Below are 19,181 nucleotides of genomic sequence, written 5' to 3' on the forward strand. Positions count from 1 at the left end.
AGAAATCCACCTGCCTCTGCCTCCCAAGTGCTGGGATTAAAGGCGTGTGCCACCACTGCCTGGCCAGAAGACTTTTAAAAATAGAATGTTATGTCAAATGCTGGGGAGAAGGAATGACAGAAAGTAACCATTTTATAATCACCTATTCAGATTCAATCAAGAGTTAAGGAGACTAAGTGTTAGGTTTCAAAGTGGATCTGGCTGCCAGGTTCTCTCTGCATCCCTTAGTCCCTACCTAACACTGGATCTTCCTGGCTAGCATACCCTGGCCCCCTATCTTCAACTCCAGATACTGGACTAGGCCTCCGGTCCTCCAGTGGCCCTTTCCTATATCACCCAGCCATTTTGGTTACCCCTTCGCTTTTGGGCCTCCTGGTTGCTGCATCTGGTTCTCCTCTGTCTTCTCCCTCCTACCCCTCTCCTTCCCCTTCTCCTCACATGGCTCAGAGTCATAGCCACTCTGGACTCTCCCAGATGTCCCTCCCTGTCTCTGGCTACACTCTCCTTTTTACCTATGATAAACTTTCTCCTTCTCCATACCCAGGAGCAGTCATATCCTTTCCTTTTTTAATTTATGTTGGCATTCCATCTAGGCTCCACCCAACAGTTATCTGGCAACAGCCAGATAGGCCTGGCTTGCAATAAAAGAAGCTATTAGACCCCCTCCTCACTCTGACCCTTCTCTCTCTCAGAGTCTCTTCTCTACCTGACTCCTTTTCCTTCTCTCCTCTCCCCTCCTTCTTCACGTGTTCCTGGCTGCCCCTGCCCCTCTGTCTTTCTTTGTCTCTACTTCCTTTTCAACTCCCCTTCCCATGCCCTAAATAAATACTCTATTCCACTATAAATACCCTATACCTGTCTATGGTTGGTACTTAAGGGATGCCTCAGCATGGGCCCACCAAGGCACCCCTCCCACCTCACCATACAGTGCTCTTAAAACATATCCTGGTCTTTTTTATAAAACACAAACAAATTCTTTTTCATCCAAAGAACACTGAGCAAAAGTCCACTAGAATCTGTACAGCTATAGAATGTTAGTCTGGTGAGAGAAAATATACCTGGAACTCCAGCACTCAAATGCCGAGTAAGACCAGAGGATCTTAAGGATGGCCTGGACTAATATGGAGCTCCAGGCTAATCTGGACTACAGAAAAAGATCATGTCTTAAAAGTCAAAACAGATGGGTCAGTGAGATGGCTCAGTAGATAAAGGCACTTACCACTATATCTGACAATCTGGGTCTCTAGGCCTCAAACGGTAGGAGAAACCTATTCCTGCAAGTTGTCCTCTGACTACCACAAGTACCACGGCAACCACACAAATGTTTATTAAAAAAAAAAAAGTCAAAGATGGCCCAGTGATTACAGTTCTTGCCCCACAAGCAAGTGTTCAATCCCCAGCACCCATGCAAATCCCTATAATTTCACCTCTCAAGGCAGAGATGGGAATCCCAGAATAAGCGGGCTTCTGAGATTAGCTGTATGTGAACTTTTGGGTTGATTCTGCCTGAAAGAAAACAGTGGAAGATTGAGGAAGATTCTGATATCAACTTTAGCCCTCCATCTGTACACTCACATGCCTGCATACACACCTACACATACATGTGCTACACACATGTGAATATCAAACACACACACACACACACAAGCACATGAAAATGTTTTAAAATAGTGACATGGAAAAACAAAAACACGGGGCTGGCGAGATGGCTCAATGGTTAAGAACACTGACTGCTCTTCCAGAGGTCCTGAGTTCAAATCCCAGCAACCACATGGTGGCTCACAACCATCTGTAATGGAATCATATGCCCTCTTCTAGTGTGTCCAAACAAATAAATAAATCTTTAAAAAAAAAAAAACACACAGAGAAAAGAGCCAGGCTTATCTTTAATCTCAGCAAGCCAGAGATAAAGGTTGTTAGGTAAATTCAAGGCCAGGCTAGCCAGAGCTACAGAGTGAGAGACTTTTCTGTGAGAGAAAAGGAACTCTCCAAATAATTGAAAGTCATACTTCAAGCCAGGTATGAAGGCTAAACAGAAAAAATTTAAGTTTTTCTTAAAATTTTAAGAATTAAATTAAAATAAATTAAGAAAAAAATTTTAAGGCCAGCCTACCCTGTAGAGTGAGATCCTGTCTCAAAAAGAAAAGCATGCAGGCTGGAAAGAGGGCTCTGTGTTTAACAGTTTAAGAGCACCAACTGCTCTTCCAGAGGACCTGTGTTTGATTCCCAGCACCCACATGGCAGCTCACAATCATCTGTAACTCCAGTTCATGGGATACATATTCAGGCAAAAGACCCATACGCATAAAATTTAAAAATTAAAGAAAATGCTGGGATTACAGGTGAGAATAGTCTTTCAGGAAAAAAAAAAAGAACTGTCATGTAATAAGAACTATTTTATAAGTGAGAAGAAAGCCCAAGGCCAGTTAACTAAGTCTTAACTGAAAAGTAAAGAGCCCCACACACCTCCAACATATCTTATGATTACCACTGTGTTATAGTCTACAGTGCAACCATGGTATCCCATTGATCATGGAAAAGCTAAATTACTAAATAACTCTGTTTTTAAACACATATGTAACATGTGTCTATTTATGTGGGAGGGAAGCAAAGGCATCACAGCATCAATGAGGAAGTCAGACGACAACTTTGCAGGAACCAGTTTCTCTTTCTACCATGCAGGATCAAACTCAGGTTGACAGGCTTGGCAGCAAGTAACTTTAACCTCTGAGCCATCTCACTAGCCTCTGAATAATTCACCTTTCTATATATTAAAATCTCCTATGTAGGGGCTGGGAATCTAGGTAAATGCTGATGCACATGATCACCATGTAAGAGGCGGCTCAAAATTCAATGTACAGAACTCTTTAAAAAAAAAAAAATCTACCTTCTGTTTTGTTCCATTAGCCAATTCCCAAGCAACATCCAGTTAACTGTGATAGGTCTGTGTTTTGATCTTATAAGCTCCCTCTTTTCACTCTTTCCAAAACAAAACTTTTCAGGTTTATTCATTCAAGAGGAAAGTGGGGCTTGTTTAGTGGTACATACTTCTAATCGTGGCATTCAAGAGGCTAAAGAAAGAACTGCAATGAATTTGAGGCCCATCTATGCCATACTGTGAACAGCTTGGGACATACAGCAAAATCTCATTCAATAAACAAATAAGAACAAAATGTTTTACAGGGAGCCAAATGGCAATTTTTGTTCATAACTACTTTTTAAAAAAAGATTTGTTTATGTGTCTGGGTCTTACTCCCTATATATGTATGTATACCAAATGCAACCCAGTATTTGTCAAGGTCAGAAGTGTTGGAAGACCTGACAAACTCCTGGAACTGGAGGTTGCATGTAGGTGTTGGGAACCAAACCCAGGTCCTTTGCTAGAACAAATGTTCTTATCTCCTGAGCCACTTCTTAAAGCACCACTACTTTAAAGCACAGTACAGGGGAATCAGGAGATAGCTCCATGAGTAAAGAAGCTTATTGGTCAGATCTCTCCAAAATGTTAAGTATTAGAACAACGAATATACAGAACACAACTGGGCATACAGCCCATCACTTGGGAAGCAGAAAGGAGGAGGACAGCTAGTACATGAATTTGATGGTGGACACTCCTCTGGCATCTGCAGGCACCTACACTCACATATACACACCTACACACAGACACATACATGATCAAAAATAATAAAAATAAAGGTTTTAAGACAAAAAGAGCACTCGGGAGGCAGGCGGATTTCTGAGTTCGAGGCCAGCCTGATCTACAGAGTGAGTTCCAGGACAGCCAGGGCTATACAGAGAAACCTTGTATCGAAGAACCAAACCAGAAAAAAAAAAAAAAAGAGACAAAAACACAAACTTAACCATTAGGAAGCAGGAAGGGCAAGTGGCAGAAAGAAGCTGGAGAGATGGCTCAACAGTTAATACTTGCCACTTTTCCAAATGACTCAAATTGAGTTCCCAGCACCACATCCTTCAGATCTAATCTATTCCTTCAACCTCTTCAGGTATCATATACAAGCAACGGTAACAGAGAGAAATCTAGAGCAACAACAACAACAACAACAACAAAAATTAAGAGCCAGCATGGTGGCACACACCTGTAATTCTACCACTCTAGAATCAGTGGCAGGCAGGATGGTCTGGAATCCAAGGCTACACATACTACACTACACTACACTATACTACACATACTATAGTTCCCTTATAATCTCACCATTGCATAGCCACCTCCACTATAAACACCCCCTTCAGAGTGTCAGCTGTGTTAGTAACTGGAGAATCTGCTCGTCTGCACAGTGTTATCATCCAGAGTCTCTTTAATATACAGGCTCCTTCTTGGTGGTATTAATTCTATGGCTTTGAACAAATGAATAGTGCACATATCTACTACTATAGTTTCATAAGTATTTTCTGTGCTTTGTCTTCCCTTTCCTTCTTTTACCTACCCTCTCCCTTTGTTGTTGAATTTCTTTTCCTTACTGTCTTTTTGAGACATAGCCCAGATGGACTTTGAACTCATAATCCTCCCACTTCAGTCTCCCAAATACTAGGATGACAGGCATGCACCAAAACCGTATTTTGTTGCTCCTGGGGCTTTGGGTTTTTTTGTTTGTTTTCATTTGTCTAATTTTTTATTATTTATTTACTTGTGTATATAGGTGAAACACATGGATTGCACATGTATGAAGATCGAAAGACAACTTGCAGGAGTCATCTTGCTCCTACCATGTGGGGCCTAGGGATCACATTCAGGTCATTAGGGGTGGTAACAAGTGTCTTACATGCTCAGCTGTCTCAGTGACCCTTATTTTGTTTTCTGAGACAGGATCTTGACTAGCCAGGCTGGCCTCAACCTTACTCTGAAGCTCAAGCTAGTCTTGATCTTCCTGTTGCCACTTTCTAACTACTAGGATTACAGGCATGTGCCATCATGCCCTGCTATTTGATTCCATTTATTGTTACCGGTTTTACTGCAGAGCCGCTAAATGTCTAAACTACATATGTGAGCTGGAGGTATGACTTAGTGGTCACGAGAATGCTCATTATTCATAAGGCTCTGAGATCAACCTAAAAAATCATAGTAACATATAGACGTTATGAATGAGAATTATACTGCCTATCCCCCACAGCAGTAATCCAAGCAGCAGCAGTAAAACAGGGAAAGATAAAAGTCATCCAATTTGAAAAGATAAAGTATCTCCCCAGCTTTCTTAGCAAACACTTATGAATGGACTTGAAAAAAAAAGAAAAGAAAAAAGAAATACAGAGCAACTGGAGGTAAAATGAAAGTCTGAGCAGACCCCAGTGAGGATGACCTGCAAGCCCTGCACTTGGGAGTAGGAGTCATCCTCATCTGTGTAGTGAGTTCCAGGTTACCTAGGCATTTACCTCTCCCAGCATTTAAGACAACAGCAAGCACAGCAAGTTCCAGACTTACCTAAACTATATACCAGGACTTTGTATGACATCCCCTCCCCTAAAAAAGTAGGCATGCCTTTAGTCCCACACTAAGGCAAAACCAGGAGGATTATAGAAAATTCAAGGCCTTCTTCCCACAAATACTATTATAAATCTTAAATAATAAAGTATCAAAATTTGGAATTCCTTACATGATGCTGAAAGACCTCTTTTACTAGGCATCATACACAACATTCCTCCCTGATTTTCAACTCTCTTTGTGGTGCTCTATTTTGGAATGCTGAGTAGGAAGGCTGGCCTCACTTCTTCACAGTCATCCTGCCTGCACTTTCCAAGTGCTGGGAGATTGCAAGTATACAACACCACACCTGGCTTCCCGAAGTTTAACTGCTAAAGAAACTTCCCATCCCACCAAGGCATCCCATCGATATAAACCTATAAAACTGACAATCTGAAAGAAGGCATGGCTTGTGCAGCACAGACCTAAAGAAGGTAACATTTTAATTCATGCATTATGAAAACCTGCGTCCTAATTTTCTGCAAGCACTTTCTACTAGAAATTCAAGTTATAGCAGGCATTCTGTTTTCAAATCAGAGCAGTCTGACGAGGGAGACGACCTGCCACTGACTCAGCTGCTTTCTTTTTCCCTTTACAACCTGTACTTAAGGTTCAAGAACAAGGCGAAGACGCAACTTTCAAAGTTGAGCAGCAGAGCCAATGTGGCATTTGTCTCAGCACGAAACACCAATGAAAATACGAGATGCTTCAGTCTTAACTGGCCGATATACAAAAGAGCAAAGGTGCCGTGTCATTATTTACCACTGGGAACCCTCCCTGCATAAGTTACAAAGTGCCACTTACTATAGACGCTTCACATGTTTCCTTAAAAACATCTGCTGCCCAAATAACCATCCAAATCTGCCATCCCGAATTGTTACAGCCTACACAACATGGCAGTTCCTTGTAATTTAAAACATTTGCTTTTAAGAATAGTCTCCACCCACAACTTTTCCACAAGTTTCTTCAGCTACAAGCTCAAGTTTACACTACAAAACGCTGTATTTATTCCCAACAGAATGCACTCATTTACAAATTGCACAGGAGTAAATTATTAAAATACAAAACATCAACATTTCTGACACATCTTTTCTATTATTCAAATAAACAATTATACTCCAAGTAAGGAACTATTGGCCAAAACTCAAATGACATGGGATCATTTCCACTAAAACCGTTAATAAAGACGATTAGACCTCTTAATCTCAATCCATTACTTTAGAAATAGTACATAGTCAAAGGAGTGGACTTAGCAGCAGAAAACCTTTTGCCACTAACTAAAAAACAATTCATAGCAATCCAGTAAGAGGCAGGGCATGTTCATGAGCACAAATCTAAGATTATGTCTGAGATTTCTAAGTTCCCAGTCTTACATCAAAAAGGCAGTTTGCCAACTTTTTAACATTAATATTGAGAACAGAGCAGAAAATATAGCGGTTTTTTTATGGTTATAGTGACTGATACAAAAAAGTTTCCTTTTGCAATTCTTTTTTGAACAGTAAAGTCATATAATGAGTTCTAGATCTGAAATAGTTTAGTATATAAATATGATTATCAAATCAAATCAAAAATTTACTGAAAACCTGGTAACAGGACACTACTCCTAAGGATCTTTCCTATCTTACTTCTCCTTGGAAGCATGGAGATAGACGGGAAGACGTATTTCTAGGGTTAACTGGACCTGAGTTTGCAGACAATTAAGTAGTCTCCGTACGTCAACTGCTCAGGCTACAGTGCATGACCTCTCTATACACAATCGCACAGAAAGTTGAGCTTTCAGTACGGGGGGAAATGACACCTCTCACGTTTGCTCAAGTAACTACAATAACAGCCCTAAATTTTGCCGTGTGAAACCAACGAAATTTGAGGGCAAGAGAGAGGGGGGAGCATTTTTAAAACTGGGTCATTTCTTATTCGTTCTCTCCAAGCACATTCTTCAGGAGGGAAACGGCCTAGGAATCACAAAAAGGGGAGGGGGAAGACGTGACAGCATCTCCAATGCTTTAAAGTTACGGCTCTTACAAGTAAGAGTCAGCACTAGGGACTCATTAGCTGGCTTTATTTGAGTTTAGTCACTCCGTAGCTGAATGAAGCCTTCCTATAAGTTATCCCCAACAAAGCAGCCCTAAACCTCAGCCACGGTCCGCCAGAGGAGGAAATGCCCTGGATTCACCTGCGGCACCTGCCTGCACCCCGCTGCCTCCACCTCCGCAGCGACCGCGGATCCTTATTCTCCATTCCAGCCGCCACCGCTCAGCACCCTGCCGACCGGGCCAGGGCCCGAGAGCCTGGTTCCCGCCTCACCCTGGCGGCAGAGGCCAGGCCCTGTCCCTGCACCGAGGCGATCCCCACGAGGCCCTCCGGCCGCAGCTTCTCCGCACGGCAGCCCGCAGGCTCTGGGGACCTCCCGCCCGCTCGGCGACTAGGCCAGCCGGCCGCTCCCCTCCTCCGGCGCGGTACCGCAAGCTACCTGAGTGGCCTGGCGGCGAGGAAGAGATTATGCAGGGCGGCGGTGCGGACTCACCTGCGCCGGCCCAGTCGGCGACTGTCCGACACCGTAGCTTCCTGGGGTGAGAAAAAGTGCCGGCTACGCGGCCTGGGCACCCTCCGCTGGCAGGGCCGGGACTCCGGTGGCCCCTCTGCGCCTGCGCCTCCGCTCGGCCGGGTCTCCAGGGGCACAGCCTGCAGAGAAGGCAACTGCCGACCGAGGGGCTCGCGGGCCGCGGGCGCTGCGGGAGGACCGATGTCTAGGCGCTGCCCGGGGCGCGACTGTCCCGACCACAGACCGCCATGTTTCTGTTCCCTTTTCTTTTTGGCCTTCCCCTCCTTCCGCCCCTTTCCACAGAACACAACTTTCCCTCCCTCCGTCCCTCTCCCTTTCCTTCTGTGGGGGCGGTAGAAAGGACGCGGGGGTGGGGTCCGAGGTCGGACCCGCCCCGCCAGAGCCACGCCCCCGTGGTTGGGATCCGCCCAGAGGTTGACCCACGCCCCCAGACTCCTATCAAGCCTCACGCTCAGGCCACGCCTCTGTGCTTGTGCTCCGCCCCGTGAGCGCCCTCCTCCTGGCCGAGAGACCCAGTCTGGCTGACCTCGGGGCGCTCCTTAGAATCCCGACGCTGGCCTACTAGATTCCTAAGCGAGAAACCGCCAGCTCTCCAGGCGCTAATTGCAGCCTTTCTGTTTGCTCTGCGTTTTTTTGCGGTGGCCTGTGGCAGGTGACTACCGCCTCTCCAGGCTCGGGCTTTCAAAGACTGAAAAAGTGACGTAGAATAGCTCAAGGTCAATGAAAGAAAAAAAAAAAAAAAAAAGCCAAGCGAGACTTGCCGTTTCCCTTTAGTAGAGGCTGGAAGTCCCGCCCATAAAGTCTGAGTGACACTGGAAAGCTACCCTTCTCTAAGCCATCCAAAGACCTCTGGAGAGGCCTTAGCTGAGTTGGCTTTCTCTATTTCTGTCCAAATTGTGATAACGCCAGACGTGTAACTCTTTAATTTAGATCATCGTAACCCTCTGCCTCCCAAAGGTAACCTAGATCTAGAAGTAAACATTCTTAAGCTAATGGTCGTGAGTCTCAGGACAGGGTGCTGAGGATTAACTCTAGTCCTCAAGAGGAGCGGTAGGTACTCTGAAATTCTGAGTCATCTCTTTAGCACCCATTTTTTAGTTTTGCAGGTACAGAAGAATGGGGTTGGAGAGTCTTCACTGTAATGCAATTTTGGCAAAACATTTCTGACTTGTTTGTTTGGCAGAGGGTGAGGTGGTGCTCAGGGTCTCACTATTTAGCCCAGGCATTTCATACAAGTCTTATTTGTAGACTAGGCTGGCCTTAAATAATCTCCATTGCTGGAATTAAAGACTTGTGCCCCCACTTGGTGACAATTTTTTTAAGGTATCAATTTTTCAAGGAACAAATAGCTTAAAATAAATTACAACTTTTTTCCTCCTGGCATAAGACAGATTGGCCAATGACCTGCAGCTGATTGAAATTAAAACTGATAAGATGGGGGCGGGGAACATGTAGAACAACAATGACTAATGTGTGTGAGTGTGTCTTAATGAAACCTGTTTCTTTGTACGCTGTTAAAACGTTCATTAAATTATTTTAAAGATTTGTGCATAACTGGTGAGCATTCGTGTACATAATGGTCATTTTGCTGAGAATTACTCTTTCATTTGCTAGCAAGTGCAATGTTAAGTCTGGTTGATACATGCCTGGCTGTTGACTTATATTTGAAGTTAACTGCACGTTTGAAATTTTTTGGCTTTTGACTTCTGTAACAGACGCCATTTTCCTAACCACATTAGCAGTCAGAATTGATTCAAGAAGAAATACTTAGCGATATGAATATGGTCCCATTACCAATAGTTAGGAGTTGACCTGGGGCCCTGGAAGCATCCTAACACTAACAGTCCAGTCAGCAGAAAAGTTCAGGACATACTCATATTTAAAAACCTAACTTATGGATGTCTTGTACTTCCTCACCAATGTAAAAACTAATGCTTTCAAAATATTTAAACAGAGTTATGAGTTTAATTTAATGGAAGAGAGCTTATTTAGCTTGAGTGAGACCCTAGGTTGGATCTCTAGCTCTGATGGGTGCATATTATTAGCCTTCAGGCACTGAGAAGGCCTCCCTTTCTTCCCAACCCCATTCTTTGCTAACTGTAAATCTGAAGAGTGGATGCTAGAGAGATGACTTAGTATTTCAGAGTACTTGCTGCTCTTCTTGAGAACCAGCATTAAATTCTCAGCACCCTGTCCTGACGGTCACAACAATCAGCTTCAGGGGATCTAACACCCTGTGGTACTTAGAATATGCTTGGCCCAGAGAGCAGCACTATTTGAAGGTGTGGCCTTGTTGGAAGAAGTGTGGATATGGCTTTAAGACCCTCTTCCTAATCACATGGGAGCCAGTCTTCTCCTATTGGCCTTCATATGAAGATGTAGAACTCTCAGCAACTCCTGCACGATGCCTGCCTAGATGCTGCCATGCTCCTGACTTGATGATACTGGACTGAACCTCTGAATCTGTAAGCCAGCCCCAATAAAATGTCCTTATGAGAATTGCCTTAATCATGGTGTCTGGTCACAGCAGTAAAACCCTGACTAAGACACAGTGTTACCCATATGTACATGTACATACTCACCAACGGGCACACAATCCTACATGTAAATAAAAGTTAAAACTAAGAGACCCTTAAAAAGCAATAAAGTCAGTGTGCTAGCTTTTCTCAACTGAGGCTCCCTCTTCGATAACTCTAGCTTATGTCAAATTGACACAAAACTATCCAGGACATAGGCTGAGCAAACCATGGGGAGCAAGCCATTCCTTAAGGCTTCTACATCAGCTCCTGCCTCCAGGTTCCAGATGTTAAGTTCCTGTTCTGACTTCTTCCAGTGATGTACAGTGATGTGGAAGTGTAAGCCAAATAAACCCTTTCCTCCTCAAATTGCTTTTGACCATGGTGTTTCATCACCACTACAGTAACCCTAACAAAGACAGAAATGCCAAAATCTTTTCCTACTTGAAAGAGAAAGAAGGAAGAAAGAAAATTAGAAGAAGCCATTTTTTCCCATATGATGGATTACAAAATTTGAGAAAATCTGTAATTTTTTTCTTAATTTTTCTTAATGATTTCATCATCTTAAAGTTTTACCATAAATGTTTTCATCTCCATTTCCTTCCCAATATCTCCTAGAATGAATATACAAGTCTAACTTTTCATCTGAGCCAGCTGTTCTTTACTTTGCATATTCTTGATCACTCTTGCATATTCAGGATAAATTAGTTCACTTTGATGTTTAATATAGAACTGTCTATCCTTACTGAGGAACTAGTTGTAGCTAATAGTTGCTCAGGGAAGGAGAGTCTTTTTTTGAGGATCAGGCCACTTGCCAGAGTCCCATGTTCTAGTGGATTTTTTCTCACCCATGGCCATATGGGCTGCACTAACTGGACTTAATAGAATATACATATATTTTTATGGGAATACATAGGACCATTTCTCATTGTGTACATGTATGAAACTCTAAAGAATAAAGACAAAATTTAATGTTCTATTAAAAAAATCAAATAAGGACTGAACACATGGGCCCCAAATTAAGAGCACTTACTCTTCTTACAGAGAACCTGAGACTTCAGTTCTGGGAGACACAATGTCCTCTTCTGGCCTCTGTGATCACTTGCACAAACATAGTGTACATACAAATGATCAGAAACACACACGTAACATAAAATGGATAAATCCTTACCAAAAAAATTATTTGTTTAAAATGCTGGAAGAGAACTGGAGATCCCAATAAGCATATAACTGTTATGATCATTATAGCATCAGAGTTATATTTAAATTTATAGATACAAGAATACATACAGGCCAGGCATGGTGGCATATGCATTTAATCCCACATGGGAGGCAGAGGCAGGTAGATCCCTGTGAGTTCCAAACCTGCTCAGGCTACGTAGTGAGACCCTGTCACTAAATAAATAAAAATGTACATAAGGAAGGAGGGTGTAGCTCAGCTGCCTAGCATGTATAAGGTCCCAGGTGGACCAGGCTTCACAGAAAGAGGAGGGCTGGGGTGCACAGGAATAAAATGAAGTGACACTCTAGCTGGAAGCTACTTCTCACCACTGAGTGATCATGATCACTGTAGAGGCTTCTGGATTTGCAAGGAAAAAAAATAAATAGGAAGGAGGTTTTGGTGGCCATCTTCACTGCTACATCTTACCATTACCAGTGTCATTTTCCTCATTCTCTCTGTTCTCTTCAAAATCATCTGATATTCTCCTGTGGGGACAAGGTCACATATGTGCTCATAGGACCTTTTCCTTTCCAGGTGCACAAAACCTATCATAGAAAAACATGAAGAGTAGTCTCAAAAATTAATGAGGGTGGAGGTGAAGAGAGATTGTTTAGCACTGAATCCACTCCTCAGTGCCACAAACAAAACCAAAACGGAGAAGAAGATAGGATGGAGGGTGAAATGGAAAAAGAAAAAAAAGGATAAACGGTTTACACAAATAAGTCTATGGTTCACTCACTTCCTTCCTCTCCATCTGGGGACTGCTCACTTAACTTTTCCTCATCCACTGATTAAAATGATTTTCCCAATGAAAATACTTTACTACCCGGGCGGTGGTGGCGCACGCCTTTAATCCCAGCACTTGGGAGGCAGAGGCAGGCAGATTTCTAAGTTCGAGGCCAGCCTGGTCTACAGAGTGAGTTCCAGGACAGCCAGGGCTACACTGAGAAACCCTGTCTCAAAACAAACAAACAAACAAACAAACTTTACTAATTCCCCAAATATCACAAATATCACAAATATAGTTCCCCAAATATCACAAATATCACTCGCAAATATCTTCAGGACACACCAGCAGTCCAGTTTGGTAGTCGGATAGCAAACATGAATCAGTAGCAATGGCACTACCTAGCAGAGACAGCCAGGCCTCAGCCTCAAAAGAAGTCAGCAGGAGGGACGAGCAGGAACACCAGAAGAAGTTCTTAGCTGTGCCTTTCTCAGGGAAGCGAAGATCAGTGAAGACAAGAGTCCCAAGCGTTGCACAGCTAGCTGTACCAGCAAGCCTAGCTCTGTTTCTGTCACTCTGTCAAGTCCTATTTATACCCTCCAAATATCACACATGTCCTCCACATGTCTTGCCTCAGCATGTGCAGCCAATCAGCCCGAGTCTTAAGAGTCCCAACAAATGTAGCTCAACTACAAAATGTAAGGCGAACCAATATATGTGTGTCGTTAGCAAAAATCCTTCATCACGTGTCCTTTCACATGCTTGCTTTAGTAGAACATCCTCTCTCCTGTGTCCACTCCAGGTAAATGTTCCTTCACATTTGCCCAAGCAAAATGTCATCCAACACAATTAATTTCCAAAGAACCCTTACATTCCACTTCAAGGAAGGGAGAGGAAGTGGGGGGAAAGGAGACCAGGAGGAGAGGAGAGAAAGCAGAGCAGCCTAATGCTGTGAGCTGGTGCAATATCTCCTGTGGCTATGTTTGGAGTCTTGGAAATTTGATTTGTTTGACAACCCTATATTCTCCTACAAGCGGAACATGAGAGCCTGTTTGCAAGTTTTAGCAGGAGAACAAAATTACTCTGTACACTTTTGATAGAAAAACAGAGCTCAACAATCCAGCAAGGTTTAGGGCATGGCTTCAGGAGGAATACTTATGAGTCTGTGAGGGAAGAGAGAAATTTGTACCTCATCAGCCAAATCAATACTAGTGAGCAATGGGGCTTGAAGTGCTGCAGCCGTACCTTTGTTTGTAGGTGAGTTTGTTTGTTATCTTTTTTTGTTGTTGTTTGGATTTGAGGGGTTTTGTTGTTGTTTTTAACATTTGTCTATTTATTTTATGAGAGTCAGGGTTAGAGGTCAGAGAACAACCTTCCATAGTTAGTTCTCTCTTTTCACCTTATGGGTTCCAGGGATTGAACTCAAATTTGACAGCAAGTACTATTGTCCACTGAGCCATCCTGCCACCTAGATTAGGATTGTTTTGTTGAAACAGGGTTTTATGTAGCATAGGCTATCTATCCTCCAACTTTCTCTATAGTTAAGGATAGCCTTGAACTGATCCTTCTTCCTCTGCTTCCCAATTAGTCTTGGCTATCCTGGAACTCGTTATATAGATCAGGCTGAGCCCAAACTTGCAGCAATCCTCCTGCCTCTACCTCTGAGCCCTGGGATCACCACATATGGCTTTGACAGACTTCTAACACATAATACATTGAAAATCAATGAGATGTGCCAGGTGAGGTGGTGCAGCATATGTATAACTACAGTCCTCCAGAAGGATCCTCTTGCAGAGGCAGGAGGATCACGGCAAACTTGATGGCAGCCTGGTCTGCGTAGCAAGTTTGGAACAAGCTTTATGGGGCCCTGTTTCAGGAAGGAAGGGAGTGAGAAGATTTAAGAGTGTGGAGTCATGAAAAAACGCTTGCTCTTTGGGTATGTCTCTCTGTGTTGCAGCTTAAATATGAGAGGTCAATGTTAAAAACTTGGTCCCTGGCTAGAGGCAATATTTGAAGCTATTCTGAAAATCTGACTAAGGAGTAGGGTGTAGCTCAGTGGAGGAACACTTGCCTAGCATAGACAAGGCCCTGGTTAAATCACCAGTTGCATTAATTAATTTAGTAATTAATTAATTGACTTAAGCCTGGTATGGTGGCACATGCTTGTAACCCCAAGCAGTCAGGAAGCAAAGGGAAGAGGATTGCCAAAAGGTTTGAGGGCAGCAAAAAAGAAAAAACAAAACAAAGAAAGAAAGAAAGAAAGAAAGAAAGAAAGGAAGGAAGGAAGAAAGGAAGAAAGAAAGGAATAAAAAGAAGGAAAAAGAAGCTGGGCAGTGGTGGCGCACGCCTTTAATCCCAGCACTTGGGAGGTAGAGGCAGGCGGATTTCTGACTTCGAGGTCAGCCTGGTCTACAGAGTGAGTTCCAGGACAGCCAGGGCTACACAGAGAAACCTTGTCTCAAAAAACCTGGAGAAAAAAAAAAAAAAAAGGAAGAAGAAAACTCAGACAGCACACTCAACTTCTTGAATTGTTGCTTGCCCTGAGAAGAAAATCACCTGCCATGTGAACACACCCTCCTGCATCTTCCCCATAGCTCCTGAGCATGAACCCCAAATATTTCATTCCAGAAGTCTTTAGTCACGGAAACCATGAGATAACAAACGTTCTTTCTTTATTTTTTTTTTCTAGCCACAAAATATGGGAAGAACCTGTCACATGTCAATAGCTGACTAAGCAAATTCAGTGTGCACAGAAGAGAGCATGAGCTCACTAATGGTAGCACTTCTTACATTGAATATTCTGGCTTCTGCGGGCACCTACACACATGTGCATACTTATACACATTTTTTAAAAGTCTTGAAGACAGAAGCAGGTTGGTCTCTGTGACTTTGATGCCAGCTGGTTTACACAGAGTTCCAGGACATCCAGGGTGATCTAGAAAGATCCTGTGTCAAAACAAAACAAAATAAAACAAAAAAACAGGAAAAAAGGGGTTGAAGTGATTTCATTGGTACTTGCGAATTCTTTGTAGTATTCTTTCTTTCTTTCTTTCTTTCTTTCTTTCTTTCTTTCTTTCTTTTTTTTTTTTTTTTTTTTTTTTTGGTTTTTCGAGACAGGGTTTCTCTATGTACTTCTGGCTGTCCTTGAACTCATTCTGTAGACCAGGCTGGCATCAAACTCAGAAATCCGCCTGTCTCTGCTTCCCAAGTGCTGGGATTAAAGGTGTGCACCACCACTGCCCGGCATAGTATTCTTTTTAATGGGGGGGAAAAACAACAACAACAGGTTTTTGTTATTTCATGAAACCTTAAGTTTGATGCTCAAGGGAATGTTTAGAGAATACTTCTACGAACTGACTTGGAAAATGGAGTAAGTAGGAATCTTGTAAGGTGGGGGTCTAGCTTTCTCTCACTGGTCTGTTTAAAACAGGGTCTATATTGTGATGACTATTCCTAGTTGTCAACTTGCTGTACCTGGAGTGAACTACAATCCACAAATGTAGGGCACACCTGTGACCTAGATTTTTTTTTTTTTTTAGGTTTTTTGAGACAGGGTTTCTCTGTGTAGCCCTGGCTGTCCTGGAACTCACTCTGTAGACCAGGCTGGCATTGAAATCTGCCTCTACCTCCCAAGTGCTGGGATTAAAGGCGTGCGCCACCACTGCCCGGCAACACCCAGTCTTATGGGACTGCTAGATTGCTTGGATTTCCCATTCACAGCTGCCCATTGTTGGGTTATTTGGACTACAGTCTGTAAGTCATTCTAATACATTCCATATATATATTCCATAAGTTCTGTAACTCTAGAGAATCCTGACTTATACACATATATTACAGCTGGCTATTAACCTGCTATGGTCAAAAATGGCTTTGAACTCCTCCTGCATCTTTCTCCCATTACTAAGATAATAGACATGCCACCAAGCCAGATATTGTATGTGTGTTGGAAGGAAGGGAGAACTAGGTCATGCATATGCCAGGCACGTGTATGTTCCACTGAGCTATACCTCCAGCAATCTGCTTTACTCTTATGACCCAGACTGCTGGCAAGCTCCACGTCTCTCTTCTCACACCTTATCTGCATACACTCTGTCCCTGCATTATCAGGATGGGCTCATGTGAGAATCTGGTGGTTTCTCAGCAGTCTCTATTTGGCCTCCTTGGGGAGGCCTCTCAGGCAAGTTTGATGAGATACAGCTTGAGTTGGAGGAAAGGAAATGATCCTCAGAATGGTGTGCAAAGAGTAGAGGGAGGGGCTGGAGAGATGGCTCAACGGTCAAGAGCACTTGTGTCTCTTGCAGAGGACTGAGTTCAATTTCTAGAACCCACATTGAGTGGCTCACAAACTTCTGTGACTCCAGATCCCAGGGATCTGTTGCCCTCTACTGTCCTCCCTGGGTACCTGCACACATGCAGCATACACTACAGAGACATACGGACACAAGTAAAAATAAAATCTAAAAAAGAGTAGGGGGAAAGTCATATGTGCCGTAAACTCCTGCACTTGGGAGGCAGAGGCAAGAGGATCAAAAATTCATGACGAGTCTAGACTGGACTACGATTGTACCAGTAGTACAGTGAAATTCTCTAGAGCTAGGCGTGATGAGCACTTGTGCAGCATGTTCAAGGCCCTGGGGTTCACATCCAGCGCCAAAAATAAATAAAATAACTTCTGTATCCTTTGCCCAGCTTTATCAGCTAACTAATGCTAATCTTATTTTCTGTGTGCCTCTACTCACCTTTTGCCCTTTCCTGGATATTTTGAAACAAATAGCCTATCGTTTCCTGTATAAACATCTCATTGTCTCTCTAAAAAAATAGGCTTTTTTCTGTGCTTGGTGGTGCACAACTTTGATTCCCAGCACTCAAGAGGCAGAGGTAGGCAGAGCTCTGTAACTGTGGGGTCAGCTTGGTCTACATAGTGAGACCCTATCTCAGTTATTTTCCCCTTCCCTTCTTTCACTTGTTCCGCCCTGCTCACTCCAGCCCAAAGGTTTTTATTTATTTGCCTTATGTAAGTACACTGTAGCTGTCTTCAGACACCCCATAAGAGGGCATCAGATCTTATTATGGATGGTTGTGAGCCACCTTATGATTGCTGGAAATTGAACTTATGACCTCTAGAAGAGTCAGTGCTCTTAAACGCTGAGTCATCTCACCAGCCCCTGTCTCAGTTTTTTAAAAACTTAAAATAGAATATAGTGAATCAATAGAAAAAAAGAACTGTTGGGGATAGGGATAAACAGTAAAAATATAGTTCAGTATAATGCTTGCCTACCATACACAGAATCTCTAGAAGAAGGCAGAAGAGGGTCAGAAATTCAAGATCATCCTCAGTTGAAAGAGCAGGGTGGGGGAGAGGAGAGAGGGAGAGGGGAGAGGAGAAGGGGGAGAGGAAGGATGGTGGAGCACATCCTGATGACCCTAGTCAGTTCTTTCATTCTACCGTATGGATCACAGGGATGGAACTCAGTCATGTGGCTTGGTGATGAGCAGTTTTACCCAATGTGCTATTTTTTTTTCAGGGCCTGTTTTAACCTTTTGTTATTGTTTTAGGCTCAACTTCTTCACCTTTGATGGAGTTTATCCCAATAGTATTAATTTTGTGCTTGACTGGTTCACTAATAAATACGTTTCTCTAATTCCAAATTCTCTTGAACTACAGAGTCAATTGTCCAACTGCCTCTCTTGTCTAATCTAGTACTTTACGCCAGGACTACATGTTGAGACTCTGTCTCAAAATTAATTAATTAAAGGTAAGTAATTGGAACTGGATAGATGGTGCATGTCTGTAATCCTGGCATTCAGAAAGCAGAGGCAATAAGAGAGTGATGGCACTAGTCACCTCCTGAGGCTCTCTGTATCAGTGTCTGTCAGTTCACTCGGAGTCTATGTCCATATTTTTTCTATGCAGTTTCTTCACTATTGAAGAAAGTTCTTGCCGGGCAGTGGTGGTGCACACCTTTAATCCCAGCACTTGGGAGGCAGAGGCAGGCAGATTTCTGAGTTTGAGGCCAGCCTAGTCTATAGAATAAGTTCCAGGACAGCTAGGGCTTCACAAACCTGTCTTGAAAAACCCAAAAAAAAAAAAAAGAAGAAGAAGGAGGAGGAGGAGAAGGAGAAGGAGAAGGAGAAGGAGAAGGAGAAGGAGAAGGAGAAGGAGAAGAGTTCTTAGCAACATGGAGGTTCATACGTGTAACCCCAGAACTAGGGAGACTGAGACAGGAGGATTATAAGCTTGAGTCAAGTCTTTGCCACGTACTGAGTTTGAGACCAGCTTGTGCTAAATGAAACCTGTCCAAAAAGAGAGAGGGAGAGAGAGACAAAGGTAGAAGTTTCTTTGAGTTGGGTCCACAGTATTAAATGTGGCTGTGAGCATTTATATGCTTAGTTACCAGGACAAAACAAGGGTGTAAAGAGAATAAGTGACTGGGCTGTCTTATCGACTTCAGTGTTGTATTAATCTTCGACTCCAGGTTGTTCTTTTTTTATAGCTCTTGCTGCCACCAACATTAAATATTATTAGAATATTTAATTCTGCCGGGCGGTGGTGGTGCATACCTTTAATCCCAGCACTTGGGAGGCAGAGGCAGGCGGATTTCTGAGTTCGAGAGTTCAAGGCTAGCCTGCTCTACAGAGTGAGTTCCAGGACAGCCAGGGCTACACAGAGAAACCCT

General features: G+C 43.1%; 1 protein-coding gene across 1 annotated transcript in view; it reads right to left on the reverse strand.

Annotated features, from left to right (window-relative positions):
- The window catches only part of Dennd4c (DENN domain containing 4C), a 93,733-nt gene extending 85,627 nt beyond the window's left edge, over window positions 1–8,106 (reverse strand). Inside the window, exon 1 of the mRNA XM_028773325.1 lies at window positions 8,001–8,106. The gene's annotated coding sequence lies outside the window, so the exon portion shown is untranslated. The remainder of the gene's footprint in view (window positions 1–8,000) is intronic.
- Window positions 8,107–19,181: the final 11,075 nt, after the last annotated feature.

The sequence above is a fragment of the Grammomys surdaster genome, unplaced genomic scaffold (genome assembly GCF_004785775.1).
Source record: "Grammomys surdaster isolate TR1022 unplaced genomic scaffold, NIH_TR_1.0 225, whole genome shotgun sequence".
NCBI lineage: Eukaryota > Metazoa > Chordata > Mammalia > Rodentia > Muridae > Grammomys > Grammomys surdaster.